Raw genomic sequence first — 22399 nt, forward strand, 5'->3', positions numbered from 1 at the left:
AATACAAAAGATTACCCAACGCTGGAAATGCGTACAAAAATAATGAACCTTGCCAACAGATTGTTAACAAGTCCGTTTTTTCAGTTCTAACCACTATTGGGTATTTTGTCAACATGCATCCCACTAATTCTGTTTTGCTGTATGCAAAAAAAGCATCGGAGAGGATTCAAACCCAGGGTGCACTCCAAGAATGAAAGCTCCTCGAACATGGTGGGCTTGAAATACAGATATCTGAGTGTTTCTCAAAGTTCTGGCATGAGTAACAGTTTGTTATGACCACAGTTGCTACCCTGCAAGGGCGGGGAGCCCATTGACATAATCTGGAAATCAGTAACAAATGGGTACTGACATAATTTAGTTAGCATATCAATCTGAAAGCGGTGGTATTAGGTCTATATGCTTTTCTGCCAAAGGACTAGTACTAGTGCGCACAGACAAAATGACAAATTGTATGTTACCAGCAAGCAAGGAGGCACGAAATCCCATCCATTCTCGATGGAAGCATAATACATTTGGGAAGGATCAGTTCAGCATCACACCACACTAACAACGCAGCATGTGCTGGGCGCTGACAATCATTGGACACACACCCTGAGCAGGATGACAAAGAACTGCCACAAATGTGAGCTAAATCGGCAAATACTAAACAAGATCTTCAGTCACTTGGGTAAATTAAAGCTGGATCTATTTGAAACCTCCCAAAAAGGGAAAGGCAATTTAATGCAATTTGGCATCAGCCACCAGGATCTTGGAAAGATGTTTTTTTAGCATGGTCAGAAATCTTTGCCTGTGCTTTACCCCCAATATTCATGGTTGCAAAGGTGCTGAACAAGATGAACATAATCCAGACTGTAGTGCTCCACAGAGATCCTTCCCCTATCGGAACAACATTATATTTAGATTACACTAATTGGCAATTTGTTGACTCAGCAGGAGTCCTTGTCGTTTGCCACCTGAGCACAATGAATAATCACATCTAGATATACAAAAGGATTGTTAAAAGATCTCTGCTAAAGCTAGGGCCGAAACAACAAACAGAACTTATAAATTCAAATGAGGACAGTTCTGTTTATGGTGTCTGGACAATAATATCCACTCTTTATCTTCTTTACCAGAACAGGTGCTCCCTGATCTATTATTCCTAACACGAACAGGCCTTTCTCATACATCTCATAAAATGTATGTAGCAGCTTTCTAATGCTTTAGGATATCTTCCAATAAACCATCCCTTTTTTCGCATATAATTGTGAAGGAGTTCTTAATAGGACTTTTCAGAGCATCCATAAACACCTTGGCAATTAAATACAGTACTTTTGCAGTTGATGAAGATCCTTTTGAACTCATTCATGATGCTGAACTGAAACATTTTTTCTAGAAAATGCCATTGCGGCTGCCACAAACAAAGAGGTGGGGCGGGTGGAGGGGTTGCGCGGATGTGGAAGCGGGGAAGAGGAGTTTAATAATAATAAAAAAAATAGAAGACTTACCTGAATTTGCCCCCGCCTCCCACTTTGATGTTCTTCTTCTTGGTCCCAGCAGACACTGGGACAGCATCAGCTCCAAGTGCAATCCCCGCATGGCTCTCATGCTATGAGAGCAGCACAGGATTGGCCTAAGCAGGCTGGTTTGACACTCCACTCCAGCACATTGAGACTGTGCTGTTTCTCCAACCTGGCTGTTCAGTACAGCTGGGTTGGAGGAACCTCAGTGCACCTAAGACGGCCAGTCAAACACACATGCACACTTAGAACTGCACCAACCATCCCTCCTCCCACCTCCCATGGCTCCAGTCCAGCCCCTCCCGACACACACTGGCTCAGCCAGCAGGTGAAAAAGGAAATTTTAAAATATCGTATTCTTTTTCAGCTGCTGGCTTTGGGCCATTGGGGCACAACTCCTCTGACATTGCGAGGAGCCGCCCCTGGGAAAATGACATTGCCGTTGGCCTTGACTTACGGATGAAGAGTGAGTGAAATGCAGGCACTTAACTTTAAAGAACTGTATATGCAAATTTAGCGAGATCACTCTATATTAAGAACAAGCCTTCAATTCATTCTTAAGGTACCATCAGAATTTTACTTAAATGTACCTGTAGCTTTAAAGATATTCTTTCAAAATCTGAAGCATGTAGCAGAAGGAGCACTTCACACTTCTGACATAAGCAGGTGCTTGAAATGTTATATTGACATGACTAAATAATTTAGAATGAAAGATCACCTGACTGTGGCACCCCTTGTAAATATATGTCTCTTTCTTTCAAAAACAGAGTCCGCTGGATCTCTGCAACTGTTGTGGTTTGTCATTGCAATGAAGGAAGACCTCTGCTAGACAAAGTGAAAGCACTCTCTACAAGGAGTTATTTACACTTATACTGTTTTATTTGCCATTTTTAGGGCAACCACGTGCACGTTCAAATCCCCAGATAATACCTAAATAATAGACAATGGGGAAAAGGTAAAAGGAAGATACTAGCCTGAACAGCCTCGGTAGTGGGAGTACCTGCGGGGCGGTGACATGGGGAGGGGGAAGGGCAGGGTGGAGGGTAGTAATCTATGGAATTCCAATTGAAGCCCATGTTAGATGTGAAGGACATCGGGGGCGTGGCTTATGCGCCGTTGAGGAATGGCGGTTCTCCCGTGAGCTCCGTCGAGCTACGGGATCTTCAGCGCTGCATGGACCTTCATTTCCCCCTACAGAAGCCTGAATTTCGGATTCCTTTTCAGAGGAATATGGTCTGCGACCGCTGCAGTCATCTTTTGTGGGCTATGTGTTGTTTTTACGGCTGAAACAAACTTCGGTAATTTTCTGCTTCTTCGGGACGCGGGCGGCCACCATTTTGAGCTGCTGAGCCTGCGTCCTCTCACAGATTATCGAGACACCTCCTGTTGCCTTTAATGCCTTTATCAGCCAATAATGTCATCGCGTCGCCACCCTCATCTCACCAAAATCCAAGGTATGGCGTAAATCGCGATTTTTTTGGCTGTTCTTCTCATGGCTTGTTTCCTGTTAGCTCTTTATATTTTTGTACCCCAGTGAGACTACAGTCGCCATTTTAGGTATTGGCGTGGAGGTGTGCCATTATTCTGTTGCATCTGCTGCCATGCTCTGGCTTCTCATTCTTGGTGCATCATACTTGCTTTATTTTTGAGCCTTTCCTGTTATGGATCTTCTTTCACCCTCTGAGGATCTTCCTATCCTAATTTGCTGTCGAGAGGGGGCATCCTAATTGTTCATTCACTATCAGACAAGGCTGTGGCGGTTGCCTTCATCCTATTTTTGTGCCATTTTTGTGTGGACTACAAATATTTATTTTTGTAAGAATCTCTCTGTGGCTTGTGAGAGTTTTACATCCATTCAGAGCCCACGTTATTTCTTCAATTCTGGTGTGTTCTCACGGTGTCGCAATGGCTCATGACGCAAGCAATATTAAGTCTTCTCACACCGGCACAAAGCCTAAACGTCTTACGAATGACCCACCTTCACCTATCCATACCTCTCCAAATCTCGTCCTGGATTCCATCCTAGAGGAGGTACGGGGTCTTCAACCTTTTATGTCTGCCACTACTGAAAAACTCAAGCAAATTGAAGAGAGATGGGTCGTTATGGAAGGCAAGGTTTTGAATTTGGAACAACGCGTCATTGATATTCAGGATGTCTCCTCTAAAATACCTCTACTGGAAAAAGAGATTCAAAAGCTAAAGCTTCATACTTAGGACCTTGAAAATCGTAATCGAAGGAATAACCTACGTATTTACGGTGTTCCGGAGAATCTTGAGGGGTCTGATATGAAGTCCTTCATTCGAAAATTCCTGCATGAACTTTTAGATCTTCAAACTGCGACTCACCCTCTTAATATCCAAAGGGCTCACCATCTAGGTCGTCTTACTTCCAATGCATCTAAACCTCGTGGCATTATTATTCTATTCCTTGAGTTTGCTGAGTTAATGAATGTCCTGAAGGCTGCTAGACTCAAACGACGTCTTATATGGTCCGGGCATAATATTTTTATTTCTCAAGACCTTTCGCATTCAACGAATGCCCGGCGCAAGGAATTCTTGAATCTTTGCCGTCAAATGAGACAGTTGAACATCCAATATGGTATCCTTCATATGTGCTTCTGCAAGATTACACATAATGGACGTACCCAATCGTTTGATGATCCTCAGAAGCTCCACGCATATCTACAAAGTGTTTCCTCATCTAACATGGACACTAATACTTGATATATATATATATTTGTTTTCTCTTCTTATTGTCTGAATTTGTTATTCTGATATGATTGTTTTGGCTCTGTTATGTTTTTCCTTTTTGCATTCTTCTTCTCTTGAGGTTCTGTCTTCATCCTTTTCTCACCCATTTTTGCTCTTCTGCTGCTCGCTGGGGTCCGTGTCCTCTTTGGCGTCTCCTCGCTCCCGATGTCTTGGTTTTTTCTTTCTGCTCAGACCTGGCATTTTTGCCTTGACCTGTCTAATTATTTCTTTCCCTTTATCTTTCTCTTTTCACTCTCCTCTCTAACTTGCTTTTTCCTTTTCTGTCTTCTTGTCTTGTCTTGTGCACTCTCCCATATTCATTTTCCTGAACACTCTATTTTTTTTTGGTTTCCGTGTTTCATATTGTTGTCTACAATGATTTTGGGTGTATTCAATCCCATCAATGTGCATGTGTTGGATATTTTATTCTTATGTAATGTATTTGTTTGCTGTGTCTTTTTTTGTAGCAGTTCTCCTGCAGTGTGTCTACTCCAAGTGTATCCCCTCCTCCTCACCTTCCATCATGTGTAACTTTGTAACATGGACTGTTCGAGGTCTTGGACACCCTGTCAAGCGTCAAAAGGTATTGGCTCATTTATCCAAGCTTAATTCACAAGTTGTTTTTCTCCAAGAGACCCACTGTACGGATGTTGAATCATCTAAGCTAAAAAGACAGTGGGTGGGTCAAGTTGTGTTTTCTCCTGCTGTCAACAAAAAAGGGGGTGTTGCTATTTTGTTTCATAAAGGGTTGCTTTCCAAATTTTATCTTCTCAAGCTGATGATGAAGGTCGTTGGGTAATGGCTAAGGTTGTGATCCAGAATAAGACATTGGTTTTATTAAATATTTAGGGTCCGGTTAGACCAGACCCCAAATTTTGGAATGATGTTTGTTAGAATCGGCTGGTCTGTAGTTGGCAGAGGTATACGCTTCTGACAAATAGGGACCCACCTCCTCTAGTCAGGGCAAGGGGATCACTCACTCAGATAACTCCTGCTCACCCCCTTGGTAGCTTGGCAGAGCAGACAGGCTTACCTCAGAGGCAGTGTGTTAAGCATTTATGACCACATACAGTAATAAAGTGAATACACCACAAATGGACACAACACAGAAGGTATTATAAAAATAAAGATGTTTATATAAGGCTTAGCACAAGACCAAATAACGACAAAAATATACCACAATCTCAATAAATACTCTTTGGAAAGAAAAATAATAGTTCAGGTAAAGTTTCTTCTTAGTAAATAGTTATCTAGCAACAAAAGTAACTCTTGTTCTTTAAAGCACAGTTCTTGGCAACAATGTAACCCCCACAGGAGTCACACGACGTCGAGGCAAAGCTATTCCAAAGGTTCGGCGTCTACCACGAGGAGCGCTATGTCGAGCCCGGAATTGAAACAGACTCCCACAACACAGTACCTTTTAGAATGAAGAAAATGATGATCCCCGGCGTCGAGAAGTGTAGGCGTTGAGGCATCAGCGTCGATCGAGCCTCCGAGTCGGGGCTATCCGCAGTGACGTCGAGGGATGTCGGGCCGGAGCAGCGCTCACGGTGGCGAAGCAGGATATGGCGTCGTTGTCGATCTCGTCGTTGCAAGAGTGAGCAGCACTCACGGCGTCGAGAGGGGCTGTGTCGAGGTGATCGGTAGCGGCGTCGCTACTGGCGTCCATCGGGCCCGGCGGCTGGTGTCGAAGGTGCGGGACACTGGAGCCGTACTCACAATGTCGAGCTGGATTCCACGGTGTCCGTCGATGTCCAGATTGCTGGTTTCTTTAGGTGCGCTGGACTCCCACATTCCAGCAGCAGGCAATATTTAGCAGATAGTGAAGTCCTTTAGCCCTGTGACTTCAACAGGAGGCTGGCACTCTTCCAGCCCTTGGAGATTTTCTTGGCAAAGCTTGAGAGTAGGTCAATATCAACAAGAGAGGTAGGGCATAAATAGGCACACCTATACCCCAATGAATCTATATTAACAACAAAGGAGTGACTGTGATAACATAAATTAACTAGTGAGGTGTAATGATAATCCGCTGTGTGCCGCAAATGCAATCAATGCTCACACACGTGCGTGCACACAGCGAATTCTCTCCCTGTGTACGCCCTGTTAGGTCCTCCTCTAGGGAAGAAACTTGGTGGGCTTGTTGGTCACCTGGTGAAAAAGGGAAGGAAATAACCTTACTTGTTAGAAGGACCCTCACTCACCACTAGTTGGTGACATGCTTCATCATTGGGTCCCCGCTGGGGTGACCGAATGTCTCCCCAGCGTGCTACAATGCCTGGTTACAGCGGAGCAGGATGTGGTGAGTGCAACAGTGCCCAAATTAGGAGGTGACTAAACGTGAATGTGTGAGTGTATTAAAAAATGCAGAAGTTGTGCCTTTACAAAAATCTTTAATAATGGCCAACTTGCATTAGATAAAAACAAAGTGGGCGGACTCCCCAGGTTCTAAGTTAAGGAACCGTAGTCCTAATTAGGATCAAACATTGGTCAACATGTTTCTGCTGTTAAATTGCATTTAGCTCAGCATTCTTCAGGACCTAAGCAAAAGTCCTCCGGTGGTGTGCGCGCGCTAAGGCTTACCCTCCCAGGAGGCTCTAAATGTGAAAAATATAAACAATATATACAGTGTGGAATGATCGGATAATTTCCGTCAGTAACCCACCACAATTTCAGTAGGGATATGAAAAAATCCTGTAGGGAGAGAGAAGACAGACAAAAAACATACATGAGGAGAAATTGCATAGTTAATCTCTTCAGTGAGATGCAGTTTTATGTATTTGGAGGTACAGGCGTAATACTAAATTTATATCACACCAACTGTGAGGTGCTGCCCCAGACTCTGGTTATGGGTGCACCCAGATTGACTAGAATGACCGTTCACATAATAGGACCGGTGTCAAGTAAATACTTGGATGTAAAGTCATGGCAAAAATTGTGCTAATCGTTTCTCAGTCGTGAAACGTTCGATAAAGAGTGCAGTGCTTCAAAGATGTTGTGATTAGTCTTTCACGCAGGATAGAATCACCAAACATGGAGTTAACAGGGAACTCCCCTCTAAAGACGGGAGAGATACAAAGCAAACACAGTTCTCCTGCAAATTCTTGGAAACTCACTTCATACGAGGCATAATCACGCTCCTTCGGAAAAGACAGCGTGGGACATCTTCACGCGGTGTACATCTAATGGAAGAAAGGGGGGGGCCCGCAGGGGGTCAGTACGGGTCAAGTATTCTAAGGTTCGAAGGTTCGCGGGGGGAGCGGCAGAGAGGACTTACTTGGACAACCGCGGCACCCCTCAGTATACCTGCTCTCTCAGCTGCTGTCTTCCGGGAGTCCCGGAGCTGAGGAGGGGTTGGTTTAAAAGCAAAATTGCTGATTGGTTGGGCGGGCCCTCGTGGGTGAGTGACTTTATAGGCAGAATGATGTGCCCAAATGCCTTAAAGGTGCAAGGACCCGGAAAATAATTGTAGATACTGGATCCAACCCCGGTTCTAATCCAGATGTATCGCGGGTTAAATCGCCCCTCAATAATAGTACAATTAATCAGATTATTGCTGCTAAACAGGTAAGGAGGAAAAGGCTAATTACGAGCCCTGTGACGCGCTAGACGTCTTCAGACTCTTCAGACCCGAGACAGCAAGTGATTGGCTGGGCGGGCCCTCGTGGGTGAATGACATTGAGGGCTGAGTGACGCACCCAGATGCCTAGCAAGTACGGGGACCCGACAAGAGGATTATGAATGCCGGTTCGAACCCCGGTTCGGGCATAGATGTGATACGGGTTAGTTTGCCCAAATTAATTCCCAATGATGAAGCATGTCACCAACTAGTGGTGAGTGAGGGTCCTTCTAACAAGTAAGGTTATTTCCCTCCCTTTTACACCGGGTGACCAACAAGCCCACCAGGTTTCTTCCCTAGAGGAGGACCTAACAGGGCGTACACAGGGAGAGAATTCTCTGTGTGCACGCACGTGTGTGAGCATTGATCGCATTTGCGGCACACAGCGGATTATCATTACACCTCACTAGATCATTTTTGTTATCACAGTCACTCCTTTGTTGTTAATATAAAGCTTGAGAGTACACACTTAGTTCCTCTCTCCTTGTTCCTTGGCAAAAATAAAGAAGCAACTGCAGGATTCCCCACAGCAAACAGCACACTGCCAGAAGGGGTAGGCAAGTCCTTGGATCAGCAGGCTTGTAAATGTAAATGTAAATGTACAGGAATTTATATAGCGCAAATCACCAAGCGGTTTCTAAGCGCTTGCTTAGGGAACCCGTCCTGGTATTCCCCTGTGAGATAACCCCAGCAGGTTATCCGCAAGGTGAAAGCCAGGCATCCCGCCACGAGGGGCCGTTGTGGAGATTAAGCAAGCTATTGCCCAGAGTCGCAGAGTGTGAACCCGTGAATCGAGTAGGCACCGGAGCTACAATTGTTTAGTCCATGGACATTTTTAGGACTCAAGACCCGCCGAGCCGGGAATTGAACCCTGGTCCCGGGCTGACCTCTGCTTCCAGGTCTGCCTCCTCTAACCAGTGAGCCACACTTCTCCACTTGTCCTTGATATAGGTTTCCTTTTCAGAAGTGATCTAAATTCTCTGGTGCAGGGGTCCTTCTTTTATACCCCTTTTCTCCTTTGATCCCTTTGTCCATGCAGGGAGATTTCCCCCATCCCAGGTTTGTTGTGGGTGTTGCCAGGCCGAGGCACCAGGCCTATTCACTGTGCAGGGCAGGGCCTTCAGCTGCCCGGCAGGAGGGGGAGCCAGTATTGTCATTGGCAGGGGCAGGCTATCAGGAACTACTCTTCCCCCACTCTAAACGCAAATGCCTCATTCACCCCACACTGACTCATTCAGACTTCTGGAGCCACCCAGCACCCGTCACACACACCAAACCAGCAGAGACCGGTAAATAGTTAGACAAGAAACTAGTCACTTTCTAAAAGTGCTAGTTTCAAACTAATCTTTTTTTTAGAATCTAAAACCATCCATCCTAAAGGATGTGTTATCAAATTCTGAGTTCAGGGATACTAAACTCAACTTTCCACCATGCTCTCTGAGTCTGTAAGGATTATATAGTGTAATAATTCCAGCAGCCCATTCTGGCCTAAGGAGAGTAGGTAGCCTTACAATAGTGAAAAACGAAGATGGATTCAATTCACTATTAGGACATGCCACACACATCAGGACTTGTCCTACCTTATGCTTACAATGCACCCTGCCCTGGGGCCTACCATAGGGGTGACTAACATGAAGTTAAGGGAAGGTTTTAGGGACTGGCAAGTAGGTGTACTTGCGCAGTCAGCATGGCAGTACCAGACTGCACGTAGGTTCTGCAATAGCTGACCTTAGACATATTTTACTAGGCCGCTTCTGTGGGTGGCACAACCAGTGCTGCAAGGCCACCAGCAGCATTTGTCTTTACAAGCCCTGGCACTCCTGGTGCACTATACTAGGGACTGACAGTAAACCAAATAAGCCAAACGTGGAATCCAATTAATGTACCAATTTAACATAGGGAGCACTTGCACTGTGGCACTGATCAGCAGTGTCACAGTGCCCAAAGCAATATTCCAGCAAAACATCATAAACAGAGGAGGCAAACAAAAACAGGAGGAGAGACTCATGCCAATGATGCCAGGTCTAACAATGTTAAAATTCTTATCTCCTTAATTGATTGTCCAAATATTGTAATTGCTGGTGATTTAAACCAATGGATAGACCCTTTTTCCAACAGACTCTCCTCAAGCAAATTTCATCCTTATAAATCTCATAAATGTTTCCAATCTGGCATTACCAATCGTCCCTTCTATGATGTATGGAAAACTTGCAATCCTGATTCTCTTCAATATACATTTTTCTCGAATATTCACCATACTCGCTCAAGGATTGACTATATTTTGGTCAGTTAGTCTCTACTCCCCTCAATTCAAAAATCAGAGATTGGTGCTATTTTTATTTCGGACCATGCACCTGTCCATGCGTCCCTTGACCTTACCCTTACCTCTTATAAATTTAGTCGATGGAAATTCAATACATTCCTATTGTCTGATAATGTTTTTGTAAAAGAAGTTACAATGTTTATTAATGAGTTTTTCACTTTTAACAACCCATTGGACACTTCTATCCCTAATAATTGGGATGCTTTTAAAGCAGCCCTTCGAGCATTCACTATCTTCTATGTCTCTAGAAAGAAGAAAGTAAATAGAACTAAATATGAAGACCAACTCAAGAACATCAAACAGCTTGAACACTCGTATTTTTCCTCTAAAGCTACTGATGCCCTTCAAAACTTAATTAAAGCGAAAACTGAGCTAAATAAAATCGCTACAGTTGAAGCATGTAATACCTTACTAAAAATCCAATCTAAATTTCATGGGGGTCAAAACAAGGCTGGTAAAATGTTGGCGAATTATCTAAAAATCAAATCTGAACGTAAAAATGTAGGTCCTATTCTTAATGAATCTATTAATAAATTGGTTACATCCGATGAGGGCATTGCTGAAGTTTTTCATAACTATTATCAAACTCTGTACACTGATGACACTCACCCTTCTGCTCAAAACTTAACATCTTTTTTTGATGGTCTCCCCCGACCCCCGTTGCTTACTGATGAATTTGACCAGTTTGAGAAAGACATTTCTCCTCAAGAAGTTCTTCAGGCTATTAATTCTTTAAAAAAATCAAAGGCACCAGGTCCTGACGGATTGCCAGTTGAGTTTTACTCTGCACTCCATACCATTTTTGTGCCTAAATTATCTCAACTTTTTAATTCTTTTATTACTAATGCTAAGGCCTCAGGATCTTTCCTGGACGCTCTAATCATTATAATTCCCAAACCTGACAAAGATCACTTCCAGTGTAAGAATTATCGTCCTATATCCTTGATTAATTATGATTGTAAAATTTTTGCTAAAATTCTTGCTTCCCGTCTTGATTCTCTTATCCCACTTTTGATTAAAACTACCCCACTAGCAGCCTTGTCTTTGAATGCTGAGAAAGCCTTCGACCGCATTAATTGGCAAGTTATGTTTCGTACCTTACACTGGTTTGGTTTTGGCCCCTCGTTTATTTCCCTAGTTAAGCTCCTATACTCCTCTCCTCGTGCCAGTATTTTTGTCAATAACCAATTTTCTAGGTCTTTTTCCTTATCTAAGTGTACAAGACAAGGTTGCCCTCTTTCCCCATTATTGTTTATCCTCTGCCTTGAACATTTTTTGGAACGAATTCGAACTAACCCTACTATTAATGACTTTAAACTTACCTATATTGAAACAAAAATATCTGCTTATGCTGATGTCATCTTGGTTTATATGGCTAACCCGGTCACGTCTGTGCCTCCTTTTTTGGAAGAAGTTTGTTTGTATTCCTCCATTTCAGAATACAAACTCTACTTATCTAAAACAAAAGTTTCACCTTTAAATTCCATCTGTTATCAATACATGTTTCACTCTACTGACTTCGAGGGGTGCCCTTCCAAACTCAAATAACTTGGCATTTGGTTTTCATCATCCCTTGTTGACACACTCAAACATACTTTTGCTTTCCTTATCAAGAAAATCCAATCCCTCCTCCTCATTTGGTCTCCCTTATTTCTATCCTGGTGGGGTAGACTCGATACTATTAAAATGATGATTACGCCACATATACTTTACACTGTATCTATGCTCCTATAAAAATACCTAATTCATATTTTGCTCGCATAAATTCTATTTGTTCTAAATATTTATGGAATGATAAACACACTCGCATTGCCTTACACCAACTCATCCGCCCTAAGAATGAAGGTGGTGTCCGTTTCCCCAACTTTAAAACTTACCACTCTGCCTTCCTGATTAAACAATCCTTTTCTTTAGCATAGGATTTTCTGGATACCCCGATACCCAGCTGGGTTGCTTTTGAACGCTCACTGTTAGAGGATTTCTCGTTCCAACACACTGTCTTTATGTCAAATTGCTCATTTTTGGCTAAACACCCGGTTCTAAAATATTCCCAAACACAACTGCATGACACATTCTCTAAGGATCTATCTCCTCTTCAATGTTTTTTGTCATCCATTGTGTTGTATAATACATTTCTCAAATATAAGGGCAAGTCCTTCTATTACAAATATTGGAAAGAAAAGGGTATTTTATTTGTCCATCAATTTTTCTCTAATAATTCTATTATTTCCTTCTCATGAATTGCAAACTTTATACCAATTGCCCTTATCTTGTTTTACTGAGTATACCAACATTATTGCCTCCATACAATCTCACTTATCAACCCTTTCCGCACCTGATATCTTACCGTCTTTTTCTCCCTCAACTCCCCAATATCCTTTGTTTTCGCTGCACCAACCTAAAGCTGCACTTGTATATAAACTTTTGTTGTCTAATGTTAGTGATCGATCTAAATCAACTACAGAGATTGCTTGGGAAACTGATTTGTCTGTTTCTCTCTCTGTTGATGTTTGGGATCGCTTATGGTCCAAAATAATTAAAGTTTCTATTTCTGCACGCATTACTCTATCCCTATATTTTATCTATTATAGAGTTGTTATCACGCATTTAAGTATTTCTAAGTTTTCGCCATCGTCTTCTTCACTATGTTGGTCATGTTCTCTAGAAACAGGTATGCTTAAACATCAATTATTCAACTGCCCTTTGGAATTCTGTTTGGAGTATTTGCTATCGCCTCCTCTTCTTCTGTCTCTTTAAAAATTAAATCTGATCTTCTTTGACTTCCCTTTACTACCTATCTTTCGTCCAAACCTCCCAACTGATTACATGGCCCTTTCTTTCCCCTTACTCTTGTTTTTAGCTCTCTCTTCTTCTTTTTTTTTTACCTCTGTCCCTCCTCTTCCTTTCCTCTGTCTCTTCCTTTCTCATTCTCTACTTTCCTCTTCTTCCCCTCTTCCCCTATTTTAACCCTTTATTTTACATGAATTATATGCCACATGTTTCATCTTATGCTGTTCCTTGATGCCATTATTTGGCTTTGTATTGTGTTTCTTAAAACCTAATAAAAATGTCTTAAACTGATTCATATGGCGCCTACCTGTACCGCGGTACCTCCCCAAACGCCACACAGGACGCCGGGAGTACCGACAGAAAGGTAAGCGGTTCTTGACACAAAGCTCTCGATACAAGGACAGATGCTACTGAGCTGTAACCCCAGGCGGGGCGCATATTAATATCGGTACCGGGGTCTAGGCTGGGCGCGATACAACCTATCCCAGACTATCTCTGTAAAATGTGAGCACTTCCCTGGGCAATGCGGTGGCAAACAAAACAAATAGTATTTTCTCCACCTGTGCTTAAGACAATGGGCGAGAGCGAGAGTGAGAACACTTTCGGCATTAGGTCTTAGCTGTTAAGCCTATATGCACGTTTTTTACGTAATAAGCTCTAGAGATGTAAATCAGAATCACTTTTGAATGAATGGAGTAGAGTAACTTGATCACATAGGAAAATCTTCCCTTTCTGAAAACTACAGACTGGGTGTATACATTGTTGACGTTAAAAACTTTATTGACCGACACCGACTTGGGCTTGATTTATCTGTGTATGTATATGTTTCTTTATTTTTGTAGCGTGGGGCTCCACTTGCCTGAGCCGTAGCCAGGTGAGGCGTAGAGCGTACCTCCTACCACTAAGGTAAGCAGGGGTTGTTCTGGGCGTGGAAACTAATGTTCACTCAATGGGGATATGTAGCACACATACCCATATTGTGCTCTAAAAAACAAACATGGTCTTGAGCCTTAAATTTTCTCTATCTAATATTATGTTATACGTGTCTGTCGTTTTCTTTTTTAGCAAGGAGGACTTGAACCAGTCAAGGGGACATCCGGTTCATTTGCAGTAACGTAATGTAACAATTTTTTCATATTATTGCATCCAAACACACCTCCACTTTTAATCTTTTGGAGGCACAAGCAGTAACAAGATAATGGTCCTGAATAATGCAGCCGGCCACCCAGGCGGGTCCATAGTCTGCAGAAACATGTTGACCTCATAAGATCATTAATAGTAGACATTTGTTTTTCTACTATATCTTTGCACACTTTTTTAGCTTTGGAACATGAGGAGATACTCAATTAAGTTTTTTTTCTCCTTTTTCTCCAATTTTATATCCCTTCACGTTTCACACCACTACTATCATCATTTATATGCACTGCTTTTTATTCAGTTTTCGCGGTTAATAGCCTTATACCTAACAACACACTAGGGCAACCGCTATTTTCAACATCAAGTGGTTGTAGGAGCACTCTCCTTGGTGTGAGGAGTCCCATATGATGAACAGGGCGGAACCGATCGAAAACTGATGGGTACCTTCACAAATGTGGAGATATCCTTGGGCACTTGATTGATTTTTCTTTTGTGCATTATTGTCTTTCTTTGACAGTCAGGCCTAATGTAATAGTTTTTCCTTTTCTCAGACCTACAATCACTTTTTTGTGTATTTACAGTTCATATGGGGAGTGTGATTGTACGTGGTCTTTAAACTTTCCTTAGGACCCCCTCTTTAAAATGTTTGTAACATTTGTTACTGGGTGGCCTGTTTTGGAGGGGGATCCCAACTCAGACAGCCAATAGGAGTGATTCCCATAGTTGGTTTGGTAAAAATAGCAACAATCTCGGTCTTATCTGAGTTCAACTTTAACTGATGACTATTCAAACAGTCTCTATTTTATAGTATGATATTTTGGAAGAATTGCATAAATTCCAAGTAGTTGTCAATGTTGAAAATGAGCTGCCAATCGTCAGCATAATTATACAATTTCATCTTCCGTTGCTGGAGAGTGTATCAAAGGATGAATATAGATATTGAACAGATGTGGGGATAAAGGCGACCCCTGTGGTACACTACAGTTTAGTTGAGCCTTAAGTGAGCAGTATATATAGAGGCGGACTGATTGGCAATGTTCTTTGAGAAAAGATTTCATCATGTCTACGGCAACACCCAGTAGTCTCGCAGCCCTGACACGGTCCATCAGAATGGCATGTTAGACATACGCGCCCGCCTCAACCAGAGCCAAATGGCAGCCCTCATCCTCCTGGACCTCTCAGCTGCCTTTGACACCATCTCCCACTGCACACTAGCCACCAGACTCCATGACGCCGACATCCGAGGAAAGGCCCTCGACTGGACATTTCTCACAGGCAGAACTTCAGTCGTGGCTGCTGCCTAGAAGTAACAGTGGGGCGGGTGTGGAGAGAGGGGCGGGTGGATTGGGTTTTAAAAACAACATTTGCATCTCGGCCGGCCGGCCGGCTGCCTGGCCACTGCCGCCACCTCTCCTGCTTCCTCTACTGCCTTAGCGGAAGAGCCGCCACAGCAGAACTCAGTGAGTTAGACTCCCGCCATACCTCTAAGAACTGACAGAGACCTTTGTGGTGTATCTCAGGGATACTCCCTCAGCCCCACCCTCTTCAACATCTACATGGCCCCATTACAACCATTGTCAAAAACCACAAGCTCAACATCCTCTCCTATGACGATGACTCCCTGATCAATCTCTCCTTCACCAAGGAACCCAACATCACCAGGCACAACTTTGCAGAAGGGATGAAAGCCGCCGCCACCACCTGGATGAAGAACAGTTGCCTGAAAGTCAACTCTGAGAAAACAGAAGTCCTCATCCTGGGCTCCACCCCCTCAGCATGGGACGACACCTAGTGGCCCCCGCACTCGTAAAATCACCCCCCCACGCCGTGACTGACCATGCACGAAACCTCAGCATCATACTGGACTCATCACTCACTATGAACCACGAGATCCATGCCGTATCCTCAGCCTGCTTTAACACCCTCTGTATACTCCGAAACACGTTCAGATGGATCCCCTCCAAATCCAGAAAAATGGTCATGCATGCCCTCATCACTAGCAGACTGTACTACGGCAACACACTCTACGTTAGAATCAACAAAAAACTTCTTTGCAAGCTCCAGACCGTCCAGAATGCCACAGCCAGACTGCTACTAGACATCCACCACCACAACCACATCACCCAACACCTCTGCGATCTCCACTGGCTCTCCATCGAAAGAAGAATAACCTTCAAGTTCCTCATGCACACATACAAGGCCCTCCACAACATCGGACCAGCATACCGAAACAACCGCCTCTCCTTCCACACACCCAAGAGAAACCTCAGACCAGCTGACCTCTCTCTGGCCACCATCCCACGCATCTACAAGACCAGAACGGGTGGAAAGACCTTCTCCTACCTCGCAACCAAGACCTGGAACGACCTCCCCCTCCACCTTTCCGTGTAGGGGAAACATCATTCGGGGATCCGAATTTTACTTTAGCCACTAAATCCAGAAGACGACCTGGAATGATGGGGGGAAAAGTCGTAAGAGATGAGGTATTCTTAATTCCAGAAGAAGTCTTTAAAACTAACAGGGATAGCATATTTTATCTCCTTTATTTTGTCAACAAAAACGGAGTTTAAGGCATCACATAATTTTTGTGTGGGGATGGCAGGTACAGTCACCCGTTCTGGATTGGATAAATCTTTTAACAATTGAGAAAATTTCTTTCGTTTTTATTTTCAGAGTTTTAAAGTTTATTCTGCCATGCAGTTTGAAGTATTAATGGGCTGCTTTGTCTAATAAACCAAACAGTGTATATTAACTATTTGTATGTTTTCTGACAGCTTTGAGTACAGTAGGATAACAAAGTATGGAAACATTTAAAATAGACTTCACATTAGTGACGTGATTGAGCTCCAGCGTATGAGACAGTCTGGGTCTTCCCTCCAGTCTAGTAGAATTCACCTATACGGATGCCATTGCTGGTAATTGCTACACATGTGCTAATTAGTTCTAGGAATACATCTTCATAGGATGTGTGTGACACATGAGTCACTGAGATGGGCACTGCAGGCAAGATATATTTTGATAATCAGGAAGTGTAAAGTTGAATGCCGCAGTCATAGGTGGGTGTGAAGTTGTCAAACTCCCTCCTACTTACTTGTCTATTGCAGAGGAAGGTGTTTATGAAACCGCAGTCACACCGTCCCTCCCAAGGCAGAATATGTTCACAGCAATGGCATTGAAAAAAGGGATATGTAAGTATAACCAGACACATTTCATGTGTAAAGGGCATGTTTAAAACGGGGGATTATCACGTTTCGCTAGTTTTATAGTTAACTTATGCACAGAACAATAAAAAAAATACACAGCAGTATAAGCGGCACATATTGCTATTAAACATATATCTATCAGGCCAATTGTTTATGTTTTAGATTAAAACGAATTTAAATGTTTGTATCTTTGCGCTCACTATTCTTCATGAAAAAACTCGGAACCTTCCATTTAAATCTCTGTTTAAAATGGGCGCTCCTATACAGTTTTAACAGGAGTGGCCTATTATGGTGAATTTGAACTCGATGCCCTACACAAACGTATGGCTACAGAAACTGGAATAGCTCCCTAGAAGTTCAAGGCATGTGATGAGTTTACTCCTTATGTAAAGACCCAAGAGCCTCTGCCCTCTCTCTAATAAGGATAAACCTTATAGAAGGTCGTAGGACGCCTGTCGTGCTTGCAAAGGTTTGTGTGAGAACCCCATTTCACACGCTGATAGATAGCCTAGTACAGTCAAACTCGTTGCCCTGAGACCCCAAAAAATAAATATTTTGTTGGATATTAGGAACGTCTCCTGCCCTTCAAGAATTTTATGATTTAGTGTCCTGAAAAGGATTAGTTATTATTAATGTTGTTTATGCATTCCGGTTAATACAGGTAACTCATGTAAGTAGTCGAGTGTCTTATCTTCCTATACCATCAACTAGTACCCGAGCTTACTGTAGTCACATGACATGTAGAACATGTGATAAACTTGTGTTTTGGTAATAGGGATTTTTTTCACATGCATGAGAATTCCATATAACATTTTGTGGTAAATATGCCTTTCCGGGTTTGGCATTAGACATTTCTTTTTTATTTAACTAAAAGTATATGTACAATATATTTACTTAAAGGGGCTTTCAGCTGCTCTCTTCATCCATTGCTTTGTTGATATGTTATTCACAATGTGCTTCCGCTCCCTACAGCATGAGGCAACTGGTCAGCCTAGCTCAGTCACTGGCCACTTGACTTTGAGTGACTTCCACAAAGAGCATATCTCACACAATGTCGTTGTTAGAAAAGGGGTTTATGGTTGGCTAGGGTATGCACCTAAGCCAGGCATAACCCTCCACTCTAGGCACGTAAGTTACACACCAAAGATAACCTGTCCTCTTGATAGAGCGCGCAGGTCACCCAGCTATTAGATTTTACTAATACTCATCTGGGCCCATAATTTTAATCACACACCTTAACGTTATTTAGGTAACTCACGCTCTACTATCAGTGTATTTGTGATTTTATCTCTAATTCCTATACCTATGACCTATCAATAAAGATACTAGGAAACCAAAACACATTGGATCAGGGAGTTGAGTTTAAAGAATAGGCACTCAAAACATTTATAACATTTTGTAAGGATGAAATAACCACAGACTCTGAGTAGTTTCAAACTTTTATCTAATCATCATCATCATCATATTTCATGAGCAGAAGATTAAAAGGAATGAGCATTGAGTGCGTTGGGTCAGTGACAGGCCAGCTATTCGGACAAGTCGGACAATTTCTCTAGCTAAACCTACGCTATTTATACTGTTTTTCGGGTCAGTGTACCACCCCCCAATGTTGCAAGTTTAAGGATCCCCGATTTTGATTGGACAAAGGAGGAGGACAGGGCATCACACCACCTAAAATTTCAGATTTGGCCGTCTCTTATTCAAATTAAGGTTCCCGCCCATTGAATTTTGGGTTCTCATGATGTCTTCATTTCATATAACAATGAATGTTCTATTTACAAATACAACATATTCGTCTAGAGTTCATTAGGTGAAGTTCCCAGGAGCATCTTCTCAGTCAGTCAGCTCCTTGGCTAAGATTCAAAGGTCACTGCTCTTGAGACTCGCAGATCTCGCGCAGACGCAGTCTCATTCAAGATGGAGTACAGCGTAATGTGACAGGCCAAGTTTAGTATTGTAACATGAAATGGAAAAGAAACAGTTTTAGAACACAGAATAAATGATTTCACTGTATACCATGAATCTCTACACTACTCCTATTACTTTATAATAAACTATAGCATTAGGAGTGAGCCGAACGAACAGCTTAGCAAAAGCAGCAATGCAAGCTTCAAGCATGTGAGAACACAGAGCAGCCATCTTAGCTCTATTGCGCAAGTGCAAACAGTTTCCCACCAAGACATCGAATCCGTCACGTCACATGGGTATGACAGACGCATGCGCAGTCTAAATGCCCGTGTGGCAGCAGTCATTTTAGGTTGCAAGTGTATAAATATTAATAGACACATAAGCAAGCTTCTCTCGGACACCCAAAAATGTCGGACGAGGGGCAGATTAATAAGACAAACAGGTAGATTAGTTAATTAACATTATTTTGAGGTTCATGAGTTCAAGCGAGTCGCTTCACATGCGAATCCTTGCTCTATCAATCCCCTCTTTGATGATCTTTACTATCATCACAATTAATGGAACCAGATGGCAACTTTCACATTTCACCCATTTCAATCTCTTCAAACTTTCTATTTAGCTTTTTCTCAGCACCTTTATTGGGATGAGAATTTTTCGTTGTCTTATATATCTGATTATTAATTTTTTTAAATTGGAGCTCTTCGATATTTCTTTTTGCTCCTCGCCTATTCACAGCATATTTCTTATTGTGCTTTCGACTTGTGCAGCAATTTATTATAATGAAAACTAATAAACCTATTACCGCTATTGGCATCAGTATTTTACTCACAAGACTCTTACCTAGATTAGAAAACCAACTACCTACAGAGGAGAGACCATCAGTTAGTCTCTTTCAGGCACTATCAACCTCCAGTGGTTTAAGCTCTCTTTCCAAATTAGTAATGTTTTTCACATACTTCTTGATTTCAACACTTTTGTCTGGAATGTAAGTGCAACAATGTTTTACTTTCAACATTCTACAGACTCCACCCTCTTTTGTCAATAGGGTGTCAAGAGCAAGTCGATTTTTTAAATCCATAGATCTGATCGCAACCAATTCGGTATTGACCATCAGGAAACCTCCAGCAGTGGCAGTTGATAACCGATCTACAACTGTTGACAATTTGCAGATTCTGTGTGTATTCAGAGCCACTCCCACTGTAGGTATCAATGCACTAAATATATCACCTAATTTTTCTCCAACACTTTCTCTTTTACTACGTATTAATCTGTTAGTTCCTTCATTGCTTCCAGTAATTTTTCCCACATGGTATATCTCTGGGAAGACAATACCAAAATAACAGCTCCCATACCAATGGTCTGGTAATTTGAAATAAGCCTTGTTCCCACATATATAATAGATTCCGGGAAACACAGGTTCTGTAATTTCTCTGTCTAGACAAAGTTTTCCCTTCTTTTGGAAATCCAGTAACATAGCAGCATTAGCTCCACCATTTGATGTGCTTTCTATTCTTTCAGCCCCTTTAGGGGTTTTCTGATTCTTATCCTTTGCTTTCTTTTGGAAACTTTCTCTTCTTTTCTCTACCATATTTAGAAACATTTTCTCTTCTTCGTGTAATGAACATGTCAAGTTATCTCTGTGTGCTTCACCTATATCTATTGTGCCTATAGTTAGAAAGTATTCACCCATTTAACATGTTACATCACTCTTAGTATGTACAGGATTTAGGTTACTGCATATAGGAAGTTCAGAAAATATCACATCTGAGTTAGAATAATAATACTGTAATGGTCCTTTCTTATAGAATAAACTAGCTAAAATACTACAGGAATTTCCATATGTTAGTGGCAAGTGATGGTATGTCACACCCTCAGCTACTGAAGTAGGCAGCTCAATGCAGCGATAAGTCTTCTATCTCCATTGCTTCTACGTAATGTACTAAAAGGTTTGCAAAAACATTTAAATGAGTTCTGTTTTTGATTCTATTATAATGCAATCCTTCTTCATCTGGTGCATCTAAGTCCATTCTAGTTTGTCTAAGGCTAAGTGCTTTCTCCTGTGTATCTACTCTTTGTGGTGTATCTTTCGTTTGCAGCTCTTCTGTGTCAATTGTCACTGGCTTAGTAGGGTACAAATTAGTGTCTTTACTCATCATGTAAGGAATAGTTATTGTTAGTCCTATCCATAGTATAAGTACTAATGCTACACTACATAAACATACTTTGCAGCATGTTTTAAAACAACTTCAACTTGGTCTTCCATTCACAGAGGAATCAGACATTTTGACTCAAAAGAAGCTTCAACCCCTCTTTGTAATTTTGCACAGGTTGGTTACTCACGGCAACTTTCAGGTTGGTTTCACTTCTTCGTCAGTCTGGTCAGTAATCAATTCTTCATCACTTTCGTCACTTATTTCCAAGTTTTCAAAGTCCTCCAACACAAGATAAGTCCATTCAGGACTTTGATACTTGTTATTCAGTCTCTTTATTCGGGCACTTCTCCTGGTTTTTATCACAGACGGATCGGTTTTACAGGAGTCTTCGATTTCCTGCTCAAGTTCTTTGTTGATAGTCTTTTGTCTTAGTCTCAGTCTAGGTACCGTGTCTCTTTTTCTGAGTCTTTTAACTGGCACTGTCTCTTGACTTTCTTCAAACGCTCTTTTATTTTCATTCAGTTGTGGCACTTTTTCAAGATCGTTTTCTGTGTCACTTCCAAACTGACTAGGTTCAGGTCTTATATTAGTTTCTTCTGCCTGGTCTCTAAACTGGCCTTGTTCAGGTGTGTGCTGGTTCTGGCTTTGGTTTGTTTCAATTTCTTCTTCCTGAACACATTTGTCTAGTCCTATCTGATCCTGTTCAAGCACTTCGAACTTTTGATTTTCTTCCGCTTGAACTTCCGCCCTAATTTCTATCTGTCCCTTTTCAGGCTCAGGAGTTCTTGGAGGAGTGTCAATAACCTGTTCTTTCCCTGTCTGGTCTTCCTCATCATCAGATTTGATTTGGATTTTGATGATCTGATTATCTCCTTCTATTCCTATCTCATCCTCACTATCCCACTCTCTATCTAAATAGGTTTGTCTTCTTGTTCTTATTGGATCTATAGTCAGGTCGATTATTGGGACCCAATCATCTTGACTGGAGCTCGGTTGTTCTTCTTCAGCTACTTCAGGAC

Source organism: Lissotriton vulgaris, chromosome 2_1 (assembly GCF_964263255.1).
Source record: "Lissotriton vulgaris chromosome 2_1, aLisVul1.2, whole genome shotgun sequence".
Lineage (NCBI taxonomy): Eukaryota > Metazoa > Chordata > Amphibia > Caudata > Salamandridae > Lissotriton > Lissotriton vulgaris.